The sequence below is a fragment of the Lissotriton helveticus genome, chromosome 6 (assembly GCF_964261635.1).
Source record: "Lissotriton helveticus chromosome 6, aLisHel1.1, whole genome shotgun sequence".
Lineage (NCBI taxonomy): Eukaryota > Metazoa > Chordata > Amphibia > Caudata > Salamandridae > Lissotriton > Lissotriton helveticus.
In genome coordinates, this window is record NC_136067.1 from 1,658,685,681 (window position 1) to 1,658,706,029 (window position 20,349).

The following is a 20,349-nucleotide window of genomic DNA, read 5'->3' on the forward strand; positions in this document are numbered from 1 at the left end:
TCTGAGTCAGTGACACCCTTCTGGATCCATTGGTCATAGGGCAGAGGGAAGGGTACTTTTTTACAATGGATCCCGTGGACCCAGTTGGCCTTCCCCTCCACCCGGACGGCTGACCTCGTGGACAGAAGGACGAGGTGAGGCCCGGTCCACCTGGGCTGGTCGTTTCTTGTTCTTTGAAAGTTGCGGACGAGAACCCAGGAACCGGGGTCAATGGAGTGACCCGGAGTCTCAGAGACCGGAGGCAAGGTGTTGTGGACCTGTTGATGTAAAACACGCAATTTAGCCGTCAATTCATACAAGTAATCAAGCAAAATAGGGTGTTGCAGCTCGCTGAATTTTGTGGGCCTAGGCACTCCCCATATGTTGGCTGGCCGGCCAAAGACTATTTCATAAGGGCTGAGTTTCACTCGCGAATGCACAGTCATTCTGGTGGATAGGAGTGCTAAGGGTAGAGCGTCAGGCCATTTAAGACCTGTGCTCGCTTGGATTTTGGCCAATTTAAGTTTTAGCGTGCCATTGTAACATTCTACTAATCCAGCTGATTGGGGGTGATTTGCAGCGTGGAACTTCTGCCTAATGCCTAGCCCTTCACACACTCTTTTCATCACACGACCCACAAATTCACTTCCGTTGTCAGACCAGACCATTCTAGGCATTCCGAACCTGGGGAAGTACTCTTTTACAAGGGCCTTTGCTGTGGACAAGGCAGTATTGTCTTTTAGGGGATAGGCTTCTACCCATCTTGAGAAGGCACAAACAACCACGAGTACGTATTTTAAGTTGTTGCACCTCTCCATGTGTATGAAATCTAGCTGCAAAACCTCGAACGGATACGTAGGAGGTGCAAAATGACCAGCTGGAGTTGGGGTTCCCCTACCAGGATTGTGCTTCAGACATACCATGCAATTCTTGACAACATTCTATGTACACTTGGGAATCCCTGAATTCTTACACACTGGGGCCAACAACTCGCAAATCCCTTTTACGCTGATATGAGCCATTCCATGAGCCATTGTAACCACTGCAAGCACGTATGCATCGGGTAACAACCATCTCTGATGCTCTGTCAATTCAACCCAAAAACCATTTGCATCCATTCTTCCTGTACTCTCTCTCCATGTGCTTAACTCTTTCTCTGTGGCCTCAGCTTGGATGGACTTCACACTTTCTATCGTGTCCTCACATATTCCAACCTCACCAGTCCATCTTTCAGGGCCTGCAACATACATTCGGCTCATCACATTCTTTGCCGTTTCCCTAGCGGTCTCATCAGCAAATGCATTTCCACGACCAACATCATCAGTCACCTTCCTGTGAGCACTACATTTCACAATCGTTATTTGCAGGGGCAAGGTCAGTGATTCAAGAAGCTCATTCACCAACTGACCATGCTGAATCTTAGCTCCATGCGAAGTCAGGAATCCACGTTCTCTCAACAATCGTCCAAAACTGTGAGCCACTCCAAATGCATACTGACTGTCAGTGTAGACAGTCACTTTCATTCCTTTAGACAACACACATGCTCTCGTAAGTGCTACTAGTTCTGCGGCTTGCGCTGAACCATGTGGTATTCGTGCAGTTTCGACGACTGTGTGCAAAGTTGTGACAGCATATGCTGCAGTCACATTCCCATTTGGGAGCTTAAAGCATGAACCATCTACCCATAATGTACCATCACTTTCAGCAAGAGGAGTGTCAACTAAATCCACTCTCCCTTTTGTCTCTTCCTCTGTTGTGAGGAAACAATCGTGCTGTTCTAAAGCATCTGATTCTTCTGCAATTGGTAACAACGTGGCTAAATTCAAAGTACTGCACCTTTTTATATGCACATGGCTCGCTAGCAGCGTCAATTCATAACTGGACAGTCGAGCACTAGTTAAGTGCTGTGTCTTGGTCCTGTTTAACAATGTGTCTACTGCATGCGGGACCATCACAATTAGTGTATTATTCATTACTAGACCTGCAGACTGTCGAATAGAAACAGCTGCTGCTGCTGTGGCCCTTAAACAACTCGGCAATGCTCGTGCTACCGGATCCAAAGTGGCCGAAAAATAGGCGCATGGCCGCTGTCTATCTCCGAATAACTGAGTCAGCACAGACAATGCACAGCCTTCCTTCTCGTAGACATACAATGTGAAAGGCTTACTGTAGTTGGGGGTACCTAACAAAGGAGCCGAACATAATGCTGTGCGTAATTCGAAAAAACTTTTCTGACACTCTTCAGACCAAGGAATGGGATTGGGTGTATTTTTACACGTTAATGCCACCAAGGGTTTGGCCAATAACGAAAAATTTGGAATCCACTGTCTACAGTACGATGTAATGCCCAAGAAAGCACGCACTTCTCTCTGTGTTCTTGGCACACTCAATTTCGCTATTGCCTGAATTCTTTCTGGGGTCAGTTTCCTTCCCTCCTTCGATAAGAGGTGGCCTAAGTAGGTCACTTCTTGTCGGCAATATTGAAGCTTGGAAAGCGACACCTTGTGATGCAGATTACACAGATGACGCAACAATGTCAATGTGGCCTTTTTACAAATTTTCTCATTATCTGCAGCAATGAGCAAATCGTCCACATACTGTACAAGAGTGGCACCTTTAGGCAAAACGATCGTGTCAAGCTGAGTTTTCAGAGCTTGACTGTATATTGAGGGGCTTTCACAGTAGCCTTGAGGAGCGCGTTTAAAGCGGAAGCTTCGACCTCCTAAACTAAAGGAAAAAATATCCCTGCTCTCCTCAGCAATTGGGATGCTGAAGAAAGCATTCTTTAGGTCAATCACTGAAAACCATGAAGCAGAAGCTGGAATCATAGTTAATAATGTGGTAATGTCGGGCACAACTGGGAATTGTGGCACAACTATCTTATTTACTTCCCGAAGATCAATCACGAATCTGTACACAGGTGGCTGAGAAGGGTCAGTTCGTTTTAAAACAGGCAGAACAGGACTATTGCAAACATTGCCTCGTGTTTCCTCAATCACATCCTTTTCAATCAATTCGTAAACGATCGCTAGCAAAGCTTTTTCACCCTCATTAGATATTCTGTATTGGGGAATTCGTGGCATTTTTACATTCGACTTCAATGTTACAACATATGGTGGAATTTCTAAAAGACCTACATCATTAGGACCAGTAGCCCAAAGAATATCTGGGAGAAGTGCTAATTCTGCTGGAAGTGCATCTCTCGACAAATACATGGGAGCAACCACTTTCTTACCTAAGGTGAGTTGTACTCCTGAAGGAGAACAATACAAAGTCGCATACAATCTTTTTAGCAAATCTAATCCTAGCAAATTTTCACCACAACCTGTTGTCAGAATAAGGGGTGCTTCGAATTCACAAGAACCAACAGAAAGAGATAAAGGGTCAGAAATCGGATTTCTAACCGGGGCGCCAGAAAAACCTACAGAAATGTTCATTGCGCCAGACAAAGGTGCGCCAGGGAGTTTGGAGTGCATAATAGAACTCTTTGTAGCACCAGTATCCAACAGAAAAGGTTCTGACACACCTGATGTAATCACCTCAACGTAAGGTCCACTCTGATCTACTGGAACTGAAACAATTCCCTCTCTTTGTCTATGGCTGTCCTAGCAATCATCATTCTCCCACTGTTCATTTTCTGTGTAATAATCTTCAACATAGTATTGAGCTGTCCTGTCAGATACGTTATTTTGCTGATCAAACCTGTTCATAGAGTTTAGTGGTGGAAGGGGACGTGTGTCCTGCGGGGCGTTTCCACGCCCTCTACCTCTAGGCGCTTGCTGACTGCCACGACCTCTTACACCAGAAACTCCATTTGCACGTTGTGATAGGGCAGGACAATTATACTTGTAATGACCCTCTTGTTTGCAATATAAACACTGGTTGGGACCTACACGGGGTTGAGTGTAATCGAATCTTTGCGAGTTTCTCTGATACTGTTGAGGCTGCTGAAAAGTATTTTGGTAGTGATTCTGGCCATTATTATGTTGATTACCACCACCACGTGGCGGATAGGCTTGCTGTAGCAAAACCTTCGTTTTGAGTTCTCTAGTTTTCTTTTCTACTTTATCTTTCTCATCTTTGTCTCTATTCTCGTAGTATTGCGCAGTGGCCAATATCTGGGCGGAAGATGAGACTGCCCAAGAACTTTCTGAATCTTTTAATTTTTTACATAATTCTGGAAGCAGATTGTGCACAAATTTATCGACAAACAATCGCAGACCACCTTCTGTGGTCATATCTTGACCGCTGTGGTCAATGAATGTTTCTTCAAATCTGGTGAAGAAATCTGAAACGGTTTCTTCTTTCTTTTGCTTGCATGCAGACAACTTATCCCAATTTACGCGTATTGCAGGCATTATCGTTTTCATGTAATCTACTATTCTACCAGGGAGTTCTGCTATCAAAGGCTCAGGCTTGGCACCACCAACTTGGCGGGCATCTGCAGCAGTAATATTAGCCCACGTGTCACCTAATTCCTGGTCATGATCTACATGACGAATTTTACCCCATAAAGGCTGTGGAACAACATTCCCAAATAACATATCGATATCGGCTAAATTCATTATACATGACCCAGCAGTTTGTGACAATTCTTTATAGTACCCTGCAGGATTTTTACGCGGATCTGGTAATGTTTGTTTGAGTGCTAAAACTTCAGCTCGCTTCCATGGGACATGTACCCATACACGCTGGAAGTGTGGCAAAACAGGTGGGACAGCAGTCGCGTCACCCTCTCTCCACTGTGGGGGAACTTCTCTCATAGGGTATTGTCGTGCCTTTTTCCTACTGGATGTATTAGATTCAGATGGTGACCCAGAACTGTTTCCCTTACTCCGATATGATAATAGCATTTCAACTGCCTTTTCCACATCTGGACCTACAATCATACCCTCTCCGAACTTAAACCGTACACGGCACATCTCTTGTGGGATGCATTCTTGATCATTGTCTTCTAAATCCTCGCCAAGAAAAACACACATCTGTTCGAAAACATATCTCTGTGTCGCTGCTTCCCATTGATGGAAGACTTCCATGACAGACTGTACATCATATTTTGCAGTGTCCATAACCCATTTCCGAGCTAAACTATTCAGGGAATCTCTCTCTTGATAATCAGGCAGTTGACTTCGCAACTGTCTTCTTCCTATGTTAGGGGTCGTAGCAGGCGACCCGAAAAGAGGTAAAAGAAGATTAGTAACAGTGCTGGCCATTTTTTGCCAAATGGAAGGTGAAACTGAAGGACAAACAGATGGAAAAACGGGGTGAGATAAGGCGGGGGTAGAGATAGCAGAAGAGGTATCAGGGAAAATGGAGGTGGTACTAGGCAGAATCGTAGAGGGAGCATTAGGAGACGTAAAAAGTACAGTAGGCAAAATCGTAGAAAACACAGGTGAAATAGAAGTGGTCGGTGGGCCTGGAGGAGGCTGCACCGAAGAAGTAGGAGCCAGCTGAGGAACAGCTGGTGGGTGCTGTGGAAGAGCAGGAGGCACAGCTTGTGCAACTAAAGGTTGCGGGGGTGCTGTGGCATTCTGCGCATAGGAGGGTGGTGAATTTAGCAAATGGACATTAATGGGTCTTTTTCACGCTCTTTTGCTGCCTCTTGCTGAAGAGACGGCAAAACTGGATAACACTTATCTATTGCCATTTTACGTTGCCTGTGCAACTGCTCATTCATCTGCTCTTCCCCATTATCTTTAAACTGCACAGCAGCTTGCATTACTGAAAGTCCCCCTTCTCTCTTATTTTTCTTAGCTAATTTAATTTCTTTTTGTTTGGCTTCTTTGCGCCATAAGCGGAAAGAGTCAAACATTGCCGGCCGGGCTTTCTTTTTGAAGAGTTTAACTTCAAGGTTGTCTAAGATTTCAGAATCAAAGCTACCATATTGGGGCCATTTTAAAACACCATCTTTCCTGGTGTATTTAATCCATACTTCGTTGTAGGTGATGGGGCCTACCCCATGTTTTACATATAGCTCGTAAGTCGGAGTTTCAACTAGAGGAACCGGACATGAGTCCTCCAATCGGGAGTCCCTATTATTACCACCAAGACAAAATAAATTCCCAAGTCTAAGACTAGGCATCCTCGCTCTCTAGTCTAGTTCCAAACTTCAAAGGATTATCGATTACGATATTTCTCGTGAATACACGAGTCCTTCGGTTATGGTGCTTGCAAGTACCAATACAAAACCTTTTGTATCCCAAAGATACCACAAAGTAAGTCCAACGAAGGACTGGGAGACGCTGCACTTATACTTAACTGAAAATATCGATGGCGTCACCAGAAGACTCGTCTCAGTGTTTCGCTCTACCAAAAACTTCAAGGGTCCAAATCAGGGCGATAGCCAGGGCAGCAGTCCTTGTAGCCGTCGGGAAGCGGGGAACCTCGCAGCAAAGACCTTCGGACCACGTCGACATGCAGGGGTCGATGAGGTGGTTGGCCGTCCTCCGGAATTTCCACACAAAGCTCCTCACGATCTTCTGGCTGACTGGTACCACTGGAATCGCCCCAAACGTTGGGCGCCAACTGAGGTACTGGGTTTTTAAGAACCGGCACAGAACCGGTAACCCAGCGGTGCCAGGGAATCAACACCCAGAGACCTCGGGTTCTCCTGATCCAGACCTACAGAAACTTCAGAGTCTTCTAGGTGAAGTCAAAGATTAGTTTATTGGCTGCAACCAAGGTAACAGGTGTCCTAGAAGTACAATACGGGTATGTTCTCAGGAGACTGCACACTTTCATGAAGTCAGGCTTCTCTTCTTATACATAGTTTTAGGCCCTAGGCAAAACATTCTTGGTTGTAAAGTAAATAGTTAACATATTCTGGTTCAAAAGAAAAAGCAGAGTCATGATGACATGTCCATATTTCACTTCGTGCTGCCGACAACAAATCATTTGGCAAGGCCCAACATTTCATCAGATAACACTGGACCCCTAATAAAAACGGGCACCTCCCCACCATAAAGTAAGTGAAGCAAAGGAGTGGAGAAAGATGTGAGCGAGATATGGCAGGTGTGCGCGCTGAAATGGTTTTCTGGCTGGTTGAGCCTAGATGCTATCTTGCTCGGCCACTGGGAGGGAACTGACCTAACGAGTTCGGCCTGGGGCAATGGTTCTAACTTGTACTGAGGTCAGGGAAAAGTCGATTAAGGAGTATGTGTCCTTGTGGAATCAAATTCAACTGGATTAAGGCCTATGTAAAGGGCAACATATAAATGGGAGCCAAAGGTTCAGAATGTAAATGACGATTTCGAGGTGAAATCGTCACTCGAACACGCCGAAAACATCATGTACATGATGTACTCGTCATTCTCGGTCTTTTGATACCAAATTCGTCATATTTCGACGAAGTTTTATTTCTCGAGTCATGAACTTATTATATGTATCCAGATTTTCAGAACCACACCACCCCGGCAGACCCTAAAATGGAAATAGTTTGGTCCTGTGCAATGTTGAATAACATGCAGGTTTGGTTTTACCAGGTAGCAGTGTGCATAAGGATCCCCATTCTGGGTGGATTTACTGGCCCTAACCGCTTCCATGTACCACGTGCTTTGTGCAAGCAATAAATTGGAGCAGGTGTCTTGCCTCAGGACAGAGATAACAGTCCATTGGCAGCCAGCATGGCTCGTAGGTGGCGAGGCAGGCCCAGGGGGTTGCAGGGAGAGGGTCACAGGAGGGGTCGAATGGGGGATAAAAAAATCTTACCTTGAGGCCGGAACCCGTGTCTCTGCACCGGCTCTCCTGCCTTCGGGAACAGGTAGCAGGTAGCCAGGCTCCCTCCCCTAAGCCAATCACAATGCTGCAATGCAGCATTGTAATTGGTCTGAGAGCCATGACACGGTGCTCAGCCAGGGCATCTCTAAGTTTTTATCATTTTATGTTTCTACTTGGCACTGCTTAAAAGCAGTGGGGTGACGCTCCTCCACCATAGTAGAGAAGCTGAAACTGGTTTTTTACACCAAATAGTCTAAACATCTGTTTTCTGCATTTACAAAGTTCTAATTGCCCTTACTACAAGTTGGGTGGACTCTTTGGCTCTGATTATGAGTTTGTTGGAGTAGCAGGCGATGTTTTTCATGGCTAATAAATAACCATACCCCGGGGTACGGTAATTAACTGGTGCGATAAATGGCACCTATTGTAGGTTATTGGAGAATAACACATGGATTTTCGTGCTTACAGGCACATGCATCAAAGCTTTCTGTGATCGCAAACGGTGCAAATCGCAAAAATCGTCCGTTTGCGATCCCCAAATCAGCTTTTGGGATGCATCAAACGGTGAAGGCCCTCGCAATTTGAGAATTCACAAATATTTGCGAGTTCTCAAATTGCGATTGCATTTAAGGAATCGCATTTTGCAATTCCTTAAATGCAATGCATGAACGTTTTAAAAATAGTGATTTCGCAATTAGGGGGAGCAAATTACCATGAGGTTGAGCCTCATGGTAATTTGCGAAAACTTTGAAAATGCACTTTTGTGCATTTTTCAAAGTTTCATGTTCTGCACACACATGCCCTTAGGGCATGTGTGTGCACAACATATGTGCACAGATTAATTTCAGGGGTGCAACAGGGTGTCCTTTGGACACCCCTGCACCCTTGAAATCGCATTCTCAATTTGCGATTCGCTAATTGCTAAACGCAAATTGAGAATGTCTTCCCGTTCATTCCTATGGGCCTCTAGGCCCATAGGAATGAATGGGGAGGTATTTCCTAATTGCGCCTCGGAATCGCAATTAAGGAATGTTTAGAAATCGCAAATTTTTCAGCAATTTTATCATGCATAGGATTTTGCGATTTCATAATTGCGATTCCTTAAAAATCGCAATTAAGAAATTGCAAAAGCCAACAATGATGCATGTGCCTGTTAATGCACAAAACTCTGCATGGTAGGGTAAATGCAAACACTTTTCCCCTGTTAAATTATAATAGACCCAATACCACCCAACTCTGAATCCTGACCACTGTACAAATAGAGATTTGTTCATGGCACAGACAACATTGACCTATCTGTAATCAGGGCCCTTGGTATGTACTTACCAGAATGTGATAAATACCACCTATTCAGAGTTTCAACATGAAAAGGAGGCACTACTGTAGACTTAGATTTAACACACAGAACTCTTCACTTATTCTCTTTTTTCAATTGAAAAATTCTGGCAGGTTTTTTACGGACTGCAGTGTATTGGGGAAAAGCTGCAAGGTTGTCATAAATCATACATTTGTAATTCCGATCCCTATGCAAATTCCTGATTGCAAAGGGATCAGAACTTAGGGCCATTTGTGCAAAAGCATTTCTACGTTCGTAAACGCCCCGATTTGCAGTATCGGGCCGTATTCGACTGCAAAAATTCTTTTACATATGAACAGAGCACAAATTGCGATTGGGTAACATTACAGAATTTGGAAGGGGTGTGTTTAGGGCGTCCCTTTCAAATACCGAATTGCAGTGCTATGTATGAATGTTTTGTGACCGAATTACGGTCACAAAACATAAATTTTCTACTGACACCTAAGCAGCGGTGGTAAACATTAGCAAATGGAAAGGGGGCCCGAAAAGACCCTTCTCCCTTTGTGAATATTGAAACAAACATTTGTTAACAGCAAGCAGTGGTCCGTGGACTACTGCCTACTCTTATACAATTAAACTTAAACGTTTCATTTTTTTTATCACATCTCATTTCTTTAAGGAAAATGGCCTGCATTTAAAAACAAAATAGTTTCATTAAAAAGCAATCACAGACATGGTAGTTTGCTGACCCCAGCAGGCCACCATCCCTCTAATGGCTTCAATTCCTAGTAGGCCACAAGTTGCGAATTACCTCATTAATATACTTGAGGTAGGTCTATCTGCGACGCCATTAGCAATCACTATTTACACCTTGTTCTTTTTTTCAAAATTAGGAATTGTGGTTTCCTAGTTGTGAGTGTAAAGATTTGCAATTAGGAAATCACAGTCCCGAAATACCGTTCATATGGCCCTTGACTCCTAGCTTGTAATAAGGCCCGTAGTATATGAATTGTTCAAATCAATTTCAGTGGAGAATGTTGATGTGTATATTCTTGAACCAAGGATTTCTTTAAAACACTCCAGGACATACTTTTGAAAGTGCTGTGATTCTAATACTCTGACGCCCTCCATGGATATATTTTGCACTCTTACAATTCTGCAAATAAATAAAGTTGATACAATTTTTTTTCGCAATACCCATGGCCATTATTTGTCTGCAACACTTTGAAAAAACATAAAAACCAAAGAAATTGCCACCGCAGAAATAAGGGGAAACTCTGAGAATTGACCTTAAACAATAATTGCATGACTGCCAAAGCATTCACCTTATTTGACGCGCAACCCTGTTTGTATGATCTAACGTGTGTATTCATTGAAATTCTGCTACTAGGACTTTCTTTTTCATTGCACATTTTCAAGAGTGAACTCTAGGGGGAGCTGTATACCTTTCCTACTGCGTTCGGGTTCCGTTTAAGATCTGTATTTTCAAAACTTCTCACTCACCCTTTGTAAGACTTCAAAGCAGCAGAGCCTGGTAATATGCAAGCAAGAATCCTTTCTTTGAAAATACGAATGACATTCTGCTCATATTCTCTAGATAATAAAATGCTTAATGTGAACTTGATGACAATAACAACATGTAAATGGGCAATAGAAATAGTTTACGGAAATTCTGAAACACTTCAAATGCGGGCCCCATTAAAACCGACATTCGAGACATCAATTGTAAGAAACAAATCTAAATATTGAAAATAAGCATTAAATTCGATTGTACGAAAACACCATAAAGTGTATCAATTTTTATAACTATTCACATGTTGTTTCGGGTTGAGACAAATAATGTAGGGAGGTTTTTGTAGCACCTTCACGGAATTTGAAATAAACCAGAAGAGTTCTAAATCACAATGGCCCTCATCACTAGTGGCCTGATAAATTCTTATATCTGCGATATTGTCATCGAATACATTGGATTTTTTTTTTTTATAACACCTGGGAAAACACAGAAATGTCATCGCCCATTGAATTAGGTCAAGTAAAATGTAGAATTTAAAGGGACAAAAAAAGTCCGGTAGGTACTGAGAAATGCGGATTTTGGTACTGTTAGCACTAAAAACCGCATGTTATGCCCCATTTTTAGAGGAACACTCTAACAGAAGCTATATATACTGCACAAAATAAATAGCCTACCCCACGGTGTTGGTAGTTTTCAGGTGCAATAAATACCGCACCCAACACTGGCCCACTCGTAATGAGGGCTTAAGGTTTGTACCCTACACACATGGCATAGCATAAAGCAGTCAATAAATCAATCAATCAGGGGAATTATAAGCGCGCTACTCACCAATGAGGGTCTCAAGGCACTGGGGGGGGGGGGGGGGGGCCGGATGCCGCTCCGGTCAGTGGCAGAGCAAGGTCTTGAGGGTTTTCCTGAAGATGTGCAGGGTGGGGGCGCGTTTGATGTTGGTCAGTAGCTCGTTCCATGTTTTGCCTTTGATGTAGGCGAAGGTTCTTCCACTCATTATTGCTCTGCAGATAGGCAGGGGTTCGGCGAGGTCGGTGGATCGGAGGTTCCTCTTGGGTGTGTGGAAGCAGATTCTGCCGTTGAGGTATTGGGGTCCGGTGTTGTGGAGGCGTTTGTAGGTGTGGGTGAGTACAGTGAAGGTTACTCTTTTCTCAAATGGGAGCCAGTGGAGGTTGCGCAGGTGCTGGGTGATGTAGTCAGTCATTTGTTTACTGTTGTGAAGCCTACCCAGGAAATATTATGCCTGCACTACCCAGCGAATGATGAGGACGAGCACCACCCTGATGCTCGTGTGTATACAAACTACACATTGGGTACTTTTTGTAAATTTGCTTTAGGAAATTATAAGGCATACCTGCAGATACCTTGGCCGGGTCAGTGCTTAATTTGTAAAAGGAGAGTGGCGGTACCGAAAAAGCAGCTCAGAATACCATGGCTGGTGAAATAAAATGTTGGGCGCCCAATACTAAGTCTGCATAGTCTTGATTCCACCTCAATCCTCCTTAATCCACTACCAGACACTCTCTGCCCCTTTATCTCACTCTTGCAGGTTCCAGCTTTCTCCCTTTCTGATGGTTTTTCTGTCTTACCTTTCCCTTGTCTTTCAGCTTTGTTTGTTTTTACCTATCTTGCTCTCGGTAAATGTCTGATTAAAAAACATAGGTTCTGATACCCAAAAATAAATGCTGATTGCCCCCTCTGGTTAACATCGGCTCAAATTAGGCACAGCTTGGCCCAAATATTTTGAAAAGTACCATCATTTTACATCTTTCTCTCCGAGGCTTGTAGTTTGGTGTTGTGAACAATGACATCAGAAAGCTGCTGCCAAATGAACTCAAACTTCTAATTAAACTGTACAGCATATGTGTGAACACCGAGTGACAGTTAAGTGTGTTTCTTTTGATAACCCCTAAAACAGGATATCTAAAATAATGTTAGTTTATAAATATAAGGCAAAGTTTAGGCATAAATACAAGTTTCATGAAAGCTATGAACACACTTAATGAAAATATTAATTGGCAAGGATACACTTTGCAACGAATAGGTCAGAGTGTTTTCTCCCGTCAGTGCCTGAAACAAAATCTTTGACTCACATTTCATATTTGCAAAGGGACACATATCTATTTCCTAACTACTTTAATAAATGAATGAATTTACATAAGGTTCTATTAACAGCTGGCTTTAGGTGCTGGTGATACCTGCCTACCTCTTCACCTGGGGCCAAATGTACAAAGCATTTTACTGGTCATAAACGCCCCATGGGAATATAGCATGCTACAACGCATGCTTTTACATTGCGTTTCATTGCAATGCGGTTGTTACAATGACTGCGTTGTTAGAACGCGATACCTTTTCAACGCAAGCCATTATAACGACTTGCACTAGATGGCACTCCAACATTAGGAATAGTATAATTTACTATTCCAACTCCACCCTGCGCAACAGTAGGGAAGGTGTTGGAATAGTAAATCATACTATTCCTTAGGTTGGAGCGCCATCTAGAGCAAGTCGATCTAATGACGCGTTGTAAAGGTATTGCGTTCTAACAACGCGGTCGTTGTAACAACCGAGTTGTAATGGAACATGATCTAACAACCACTTTGTAAAGGTTGTTTCCCACCCCATGGATTTGGTATTAGGAAGGGACGTGTTTAGGGCATTCCTTCCTAATACCGATTAGCACTGGTATGTATGAATGTTTTGAGAACAGGAATGCGCTTGCAAAACATTTGTCCCATTCGCAAATTGTAAGGGATCCCCAAAGGACCCCTACTTCTTTGTGAATGTAGGTGCCAACATTTTAAAAAAATGGAAAAGTAGCTTTTCATTTTTATTTTTTAATTGCATCCCGGTTTCCTTTAAAGCAATATTTTGTTTTGTAATTCAGCTCGAATTACAAAACAAAATATTGCTTTATTTAAAAAGCAAAAAACAACAAGTGATGGACTGAATGTGGATCAATGTCACACACTCCCCCAGTCAAAAGATCTGGGCCCAAATCCATCGTTTTTTTGCACTCCACACCACCCTGGGTCAGATAATGGCTTTATGCAAATCAGCTCTGACCCTGTTGCCCCATGGGAACAGTCCAGTCCGAACTACAACAGCCATATCTTTCCCAGACCGGAATCAAGCATCCGAGGACCTGACCGGTTTCGAGGTAACACCTCTCTTCAGCCCGGCTAGCTTGACTCCAAGTGGTGTGGAGTGCCTGGGACCCACGTCTGGGCATCCCCAGCGCACTTAGGGCGGCAATTGCAAAAAACAACAAGTGATGGACTGAAAGTGGATCAATGTCACACACTCCCCCAGTCAAAAGATCTGGGCCCAAATCCATCGTTTTTTTGCACTCCACACCACCCTGGGTCAGATAATGGCTTTATGCAAATCAGCTCTGATTCAGTCCATCACTTGTTGTTTTTGCAATTGCCGCCCTAAGTGCGCTGGGGATGCCCAGACGTGGGTCCCAGGCACTCCACACCACTTGGAGTCAAGCTAGCCGGGCTGAAGAGAGGTGTTACCTCGAAACCGGTCCGGTCCTCGGATGCTTGATTCCGTTCTGGGAAGGACATGGCTTTTGTAGTTCGGACTGGACTGTTCCCATGGGGCAACAGGGTCAGAGCTGATTTGCATATCGCCATTGTCTAACCCAGGGTGGTGTGGAGTGCAAAAAAACGATGGATTTGGGCCCAGATCTTTTGACTGGGGGAGTGTGTGACATTGATCCACATTCAGTCCATCACTTGTTGTTTTTGCAATTATTTAAAAAGCAATCAAAGACATGGTGGTCTGCTGCCCCAGCAGGCCACCACCCTTGTGATTGTAGCCATTCACATTGGGTTGCAAATTGCGACCTGCCTTATGAATATTGAGGAGGCAAGTCCATTTGCGAGTCACTGTGAATCACTAACAGTGTCAAACACACTGGTGTACATCACAGTTTGCTATTTTCTAATAGCTAATCACAAAAATTTGCTATTAGGAAATTGCAAACACACAATTTTGTACAACTGGCCCTTAACTAATCCATAGAGGATATGGTAACACATTTGCAAACGGGAAGGGGTATGCAATGGTCCCCTTCCCCTTTGTGAATGCGGGTGAAAAATCTTTTTAGAAGGCAGTGTCTACTCTTAAAAAATGAAAAAAAATATCTTTTTTATTTTTGCAAAGCAGCCCACTTTCCTTTGAAGGAAAATGGGCTGCATTGCAAAAAAATATATATTGCTTTATTCAAAAATAAATCACAGATATGGTGGTCTGCTGACCCCAGCAGGCCACCATCCCTGTGATTTTAGCCATGCCCAATAAGTCGCCAATTGTGACCTGCCTCATAAATATTAATGAGGCAGGTCCATTTGTGACACATTCAGAATCACAAACCGTGTCTGAGACACTGTTGTATGTAAGCTATTTGTGATTTCCTAATTGTAAATTGCAAAAATTTGCAATTAGGAAATCGCAAACTGACTTTTTGGTTTAGTTTTTAAAGGAATCTAGAACAGGCTGTGAAGGATAGAGAATGGGAGTACATTGCACTTATTTGCCACCTAAAAAGAAAAGGTCAGTCAACCTTTAGAAAGCAATTTAATAAATACAGAGATATGTAGCAGGTGTTGTCACATAATGGTTATAGTCTTACTTTGTTCAGCAAAAACAATACTACATTCTAATGCAAAATTTAACAATCCAATTTATAATTTATAATCCGATTTTACCTGCTATAAGCAGCTGCTCTGGGACTCTCCTTGCCTCAGATTTATCCCATCTTCTTAAGATTCACAATTTTACCACACAACGCACAATCTTCAAAGAAAAAGTCACGTGATCGTCATCTTAAAAAGCACGGACTGATGAGTTTCAATTATTATTATTGTTTTTTTAATCCTCTCATTTACATCTTAGTTAATTTCACGTCATTAAACAATGCTCCTCCAGCGCATGTGAACGTTTGCTTACATTCATTGCATTGAACAGTTGCCTCTCCTCTTGAGAAGGCCGCATTGTTTACTCCACTCACTCCGTGTCTTCCTCTGAAAAGCTGACATTGCTCTGTTAAGTGCTTGCTCATATTTTTCCAGTTTTATGTGTATTACGTCTGGGTCCTTATGATGTATTTACTGCCCTGACATGGGAATCCACCTTTCCTTAATTTAACATTCATTAATTCAGTCATTATTTTGCTGTGTGTGTCGGCCCATGCCCTTAACTACTATTATTTCCTGTAAACCCTGTATCATGATATTGCCACCCAGGGCGGCTTTAATACTGGTGGCGCCCTGTGCGACAATGTTTTTGGGCGTCCCCCTCCCCCACAATGACCACCTCTGCCACTGATTCCCTCACTAGCACCCTTAAACAGTGCCCCTCAAGTCTCCATTTCCACTGTCTCTCGAATTCATTTAGTTTTATATGCACCACTCAAACCAGCTTGAGGTGTCAGAGTGCTTTACATCACACACACATTGCACAGAGACATTATATGTGTGTAATCAGCGTATAGGAAATGTTACATCAGACGGGACTACAAGGTGTAGTGTAGGCGAGACATGTCAGCGATACTGGTAGGCAATACAGTTTAAGAGACCTTATTCTGGAAAAGCACAAATTCAGAATTTAAAACGTAACGTCATTGTTAGGGGTTCTCTTTAATAAAAAGAATTGTTTTCTACCCAAATAAACCCTTTTGGCAAGATCAGAATAATGAAAGACCGGGCAAAAAAACATATAGCTATAACATATACCTTGCAGTTCGCATATTAGGATTTTAACTTATAAAAGACAAGTAATAAAATGACCTCTCTTTCAGAAGCAGTAACCCACTGATGCATTTACATTTTATACACTTTGTTATCTGCATGGTACACGTTCTTAGCAGCAGGGATTTTAACCCTCTGCACTACCTTGGGATGAGTCAAAACATCCACTAGACAAACCAACAACTTTTACCAGGGAAACATCCTTTACATCTCGGTGATTACACCAAGATGTATTTAGAATGCTGCCATTACAACGCAAATGTTACATCGTCTTGCACTGGAGGGCGCTATAACTTAAGGAATAGTAAGGTTTACTATTCAAATCAAATCAAATCAAGGAACATTTATTTAGCGCACACATCACCCGAAGGTCTCATGGCGCTAGCGGACGGCTCTTTGGTTGTCAGCATAGGAAAGACAGAGCTAATGGTCAAACAACCATGTTTTTAGATTGGGGCGGAAATGGTTATGGTCAGAGATGATACGTAGATGTAAAGGCAGTTTGTTCCACAGAGTGGGGGCAAGAAAAAAAAAGCCCGACCCCCATTTCTGACAGTACGTTCTCTGAGTGGAGCGAGGAGGGATTTGTTGCCGGATCTTGAGGGTCTAAGGCTGGGCGTTGAGGGGGTTCCAGATGGAAGATTCAGCACCAGCCTGGCTGCTGTATTTTGCAGGACCTGAAGTCTAGAAAGAAGGTCTACTGTACGTAGACCGGTGTTGGAATAGTAAATCTTACTACTCCTAAGTCCAGCGCCCCCCCAGCGCAAGTCGTTGTAACGACTTGCATTGTAAAAACTGCGATGTTACATACTGCAATCATTTTGATCGCGTTGTAACTTCACATATTCCTTCTACCAGTGAGAGATCATGTTTTTTTCCTTGAGCACAACGAATAGAGACAGAAAACAACCAAAGGTTGTCCAAAGGCAAGGCCATAGGCTAGAGAATTGTGATCACAATATTCTCTACCAATCACCTCAGATATATTGATAAACTGCCAAATGATCTCCGGGACAAAGAAATAGTCTAAAATACTAGGCATATCCCTTCCTATGTAAGTTGGCCAATAATGATCATAGTGGCCTTCAACACTATAGATATCATGCCCTTGATGTAAACCCCCAATAAATCTACCTTGTTTCTACACTCTGATGATGCATAGATACTTTGGTGGGATCCTCTTGGTGGCTTTTCTTTACCCAGAGCTGTTCTCAACACATTTAAATCACCCAGCAATGTAAAACCAGACTGTGATAAATCACATGCATGATGTACATCTGAAGCCTGATCACAGACATCTGACAGGGCTGCAAGATGAGTTGAAATACTGAAATGATAATACTTTTTAAAAGGAGACTCACGTCTGAGCATACCCGGCCAACTTATGGCGAACAAAGCGGTACAAAAGGGGGTGGTGATGGATAAGTTGGCAGGGTTTGCTCAGACGTGAGTCCCTTGCTCACTTTGACACTGGATTCAAGCAAGCCTGGCTGAAGACGGCTGAAATGCCAGACACCAGTCCTAGGAAGCTTGTTTCCGGTCCAGGGAAGGCATGGCTTGGCAGTTCGAGCTGGACTGTTCCCATGAGGCACAGGGTCAGGCTGATTTGCATATGGCCATGTCTGAACTGGGGTGGCAGAGTGGGCTAAAGAAGGGTGATGGATTAAACCCAGATATGTTGACTGGGTGTGAGTGTTTGATTGGTTCAGATGCTCCGTCCATCACCACCCCCTTTTGTACCGCTTTGTTCGCCATAAGTTGGCAGGGTATGCTCAGACGTGAGTCCCTTGCTCACTTTGCCACTGGATTCAAGCAAGCCTGGCTGAAGTCGGCTGAAATGCCAGAAACCGGCACTAGGAAGCTTGTTTCCGGTCCAGGGAAGGCATGGCTTGGCAGTTCGGGCTGGACTGTTCCCATGAGGCACAGGGTCAGACTGATTTGCATATGGCCATGTCTGAACTGGGGTGGCAGAGTGGGCTAAAGAACGGTGATGGATTAAACCCAGATCTGTTGACTGGGTGTGAGTGTTTGATTGGTTCAGATGCTCCGTCCATCAACACCCCCTTTTGTACGGGGAATTAAAGCGCCACGGCCTGAAAGTTATCAGACTTGGTAGTTAACAAAAGAAATCTACAATCTAGATTTTAGAGCCTCCCAAATGAACTGTCTCCAAACGTATGTTCCTGAACCCCAGCACTGGCTGGTTCAGAGACAGCCTTGCAGCCATCTAGACGGTAGGCCTCTAGCGCCAATGTCTTCCCTAGTCAAATTCAGTTTGAATGTCATACAATTCCTTGATTCGTTGGTTTAGATTTCAGAGTGCATGGACACCATTAGAATTTAACTATAATATAATTCCTAACCATTCAGAATTAATTATTGAAATAATGTCATATTAACATTTTATAGTTCTCTGGCCGTACCTAATGTGTTGGGCACAATGTTTCTTTTAACAGAGGGATCAAAACTTATGCCAAGACAGTCTATCTATGGCTAAGTGCGACCTGCTTACTTCTTCTAGCATCCCAAAATGCTTTAGATTAGAATGGGACGTATACTGTCTCTTATTTTCTTCAACTGACCCACTAACTTTCCTACCCTGCTACACTTTGGATGTTTGATTAGTGTCTTCCATGTTTGTGACCATATTACCAGCAGGCTCTCTTTGATATATGTTTGACATGTTGACCAATGTTTACTATTGAAGGTAATCTAGCAGATGAAGAACAAGGCTCCCAAAGGCTAATTGATCAAATACACCTACTCTTAGCAACGCAAAGCCCAACTGTAATAAACAATGGCAAAATCAATCAATCAATCTTTCTTTGTCAATGCTCCTTGGATACCCCTATTGGCTTTACCAATGCAGCACAAGCATTGGTAAAGCCAATAGCAGGGGTCTGCTATCTTGGAAAGTTATTTTCTTTACTTCAAAGATAGGTACCACATTGCTTGTGCATAAAATTGACAGGCATCTTGGAAGTATATAAAATAACTTTCTAAGATATCTGAGTGCTGCTATTGGCTTTTACAATCCCCCACAACTGCACAAGCACTGGCAAAGTCAATAGTGGGTACATCCATCAGTGAGTAGAGAGCAAGCTGCAGCAGTGCTCGGTGTCACAGAAACGAATACGGAGGCATTGTGCGTGTGTTTTGTTACTGAGGAACCATTGAGGATGACTGGGAGGCTTTGGATGTAGAGAGATGTAGAGAGAGTGAGAGACTTTGAGCGGAGAGGTAAAAAGGAGACAATACATGTGTGAGACACAGAGTGAAAGAGAGGGAGAAAGAGACCAAGTGAGGGTGATAGAGAGAGATCGAGAAAGAGACCAAGTGAGGGTGATAGAGAGAGAGAGAGGGGGTGCAGGACATGGAGAGACGGAGTTAGGGAAAGAGCGAGAGAGAGAAAGAGAGAGAGAGAGAGAGAGAGAGAGAGAGAGAGAAAGGCAGGACATGTGCAAATAAAAGCCAAATGAAAAACAGTTCTTTATATCAGCAGTGGAAGGATACACTCAATAAATCAAAAGGCAGGGAGACAGTTAAATGTTTAATGGACAGGACAAACACAATAATAGGGAGGAAAATCATCTAATCAGGGGAAGAGAAATGAAGTAGACAAGAAAGCTATCCAATCATGAGAAAGGGGCAGACCCTACGCTACTCTAAATATATGTCTTGTGAACATCTTCTAGTTCGTGTGATCATATGTTGCAATCCCCATTCAATAACTGCTCTTTCTGTGGCTTTGAAAGAGTAGGTAGTGCCTCAGATGCTAGGAAGGTTTGTGTCTCACAGCTCCTTTCTTATCTCTCTTGGTCTACTTTGGATTGCATAGATTACCTTCCGTTTAAGGAGGAAGAAATAGTACCTCACTTTTGTTGTCCATCACAATGCCACAGAATCTTCTGTGCGTTTTTGCTCTCTCTCTGAGCAGCAAATTCAATTTGATGTCAACCCAAGACTACAGAATAAACAGTCTCAATATTCTCATTACCTCTGAGTTTTGTAAAAACAAAATAAAAAAATATATTTCTAACTAAGTAAACCTGTGGACTCACTAATGTATTTTGCTT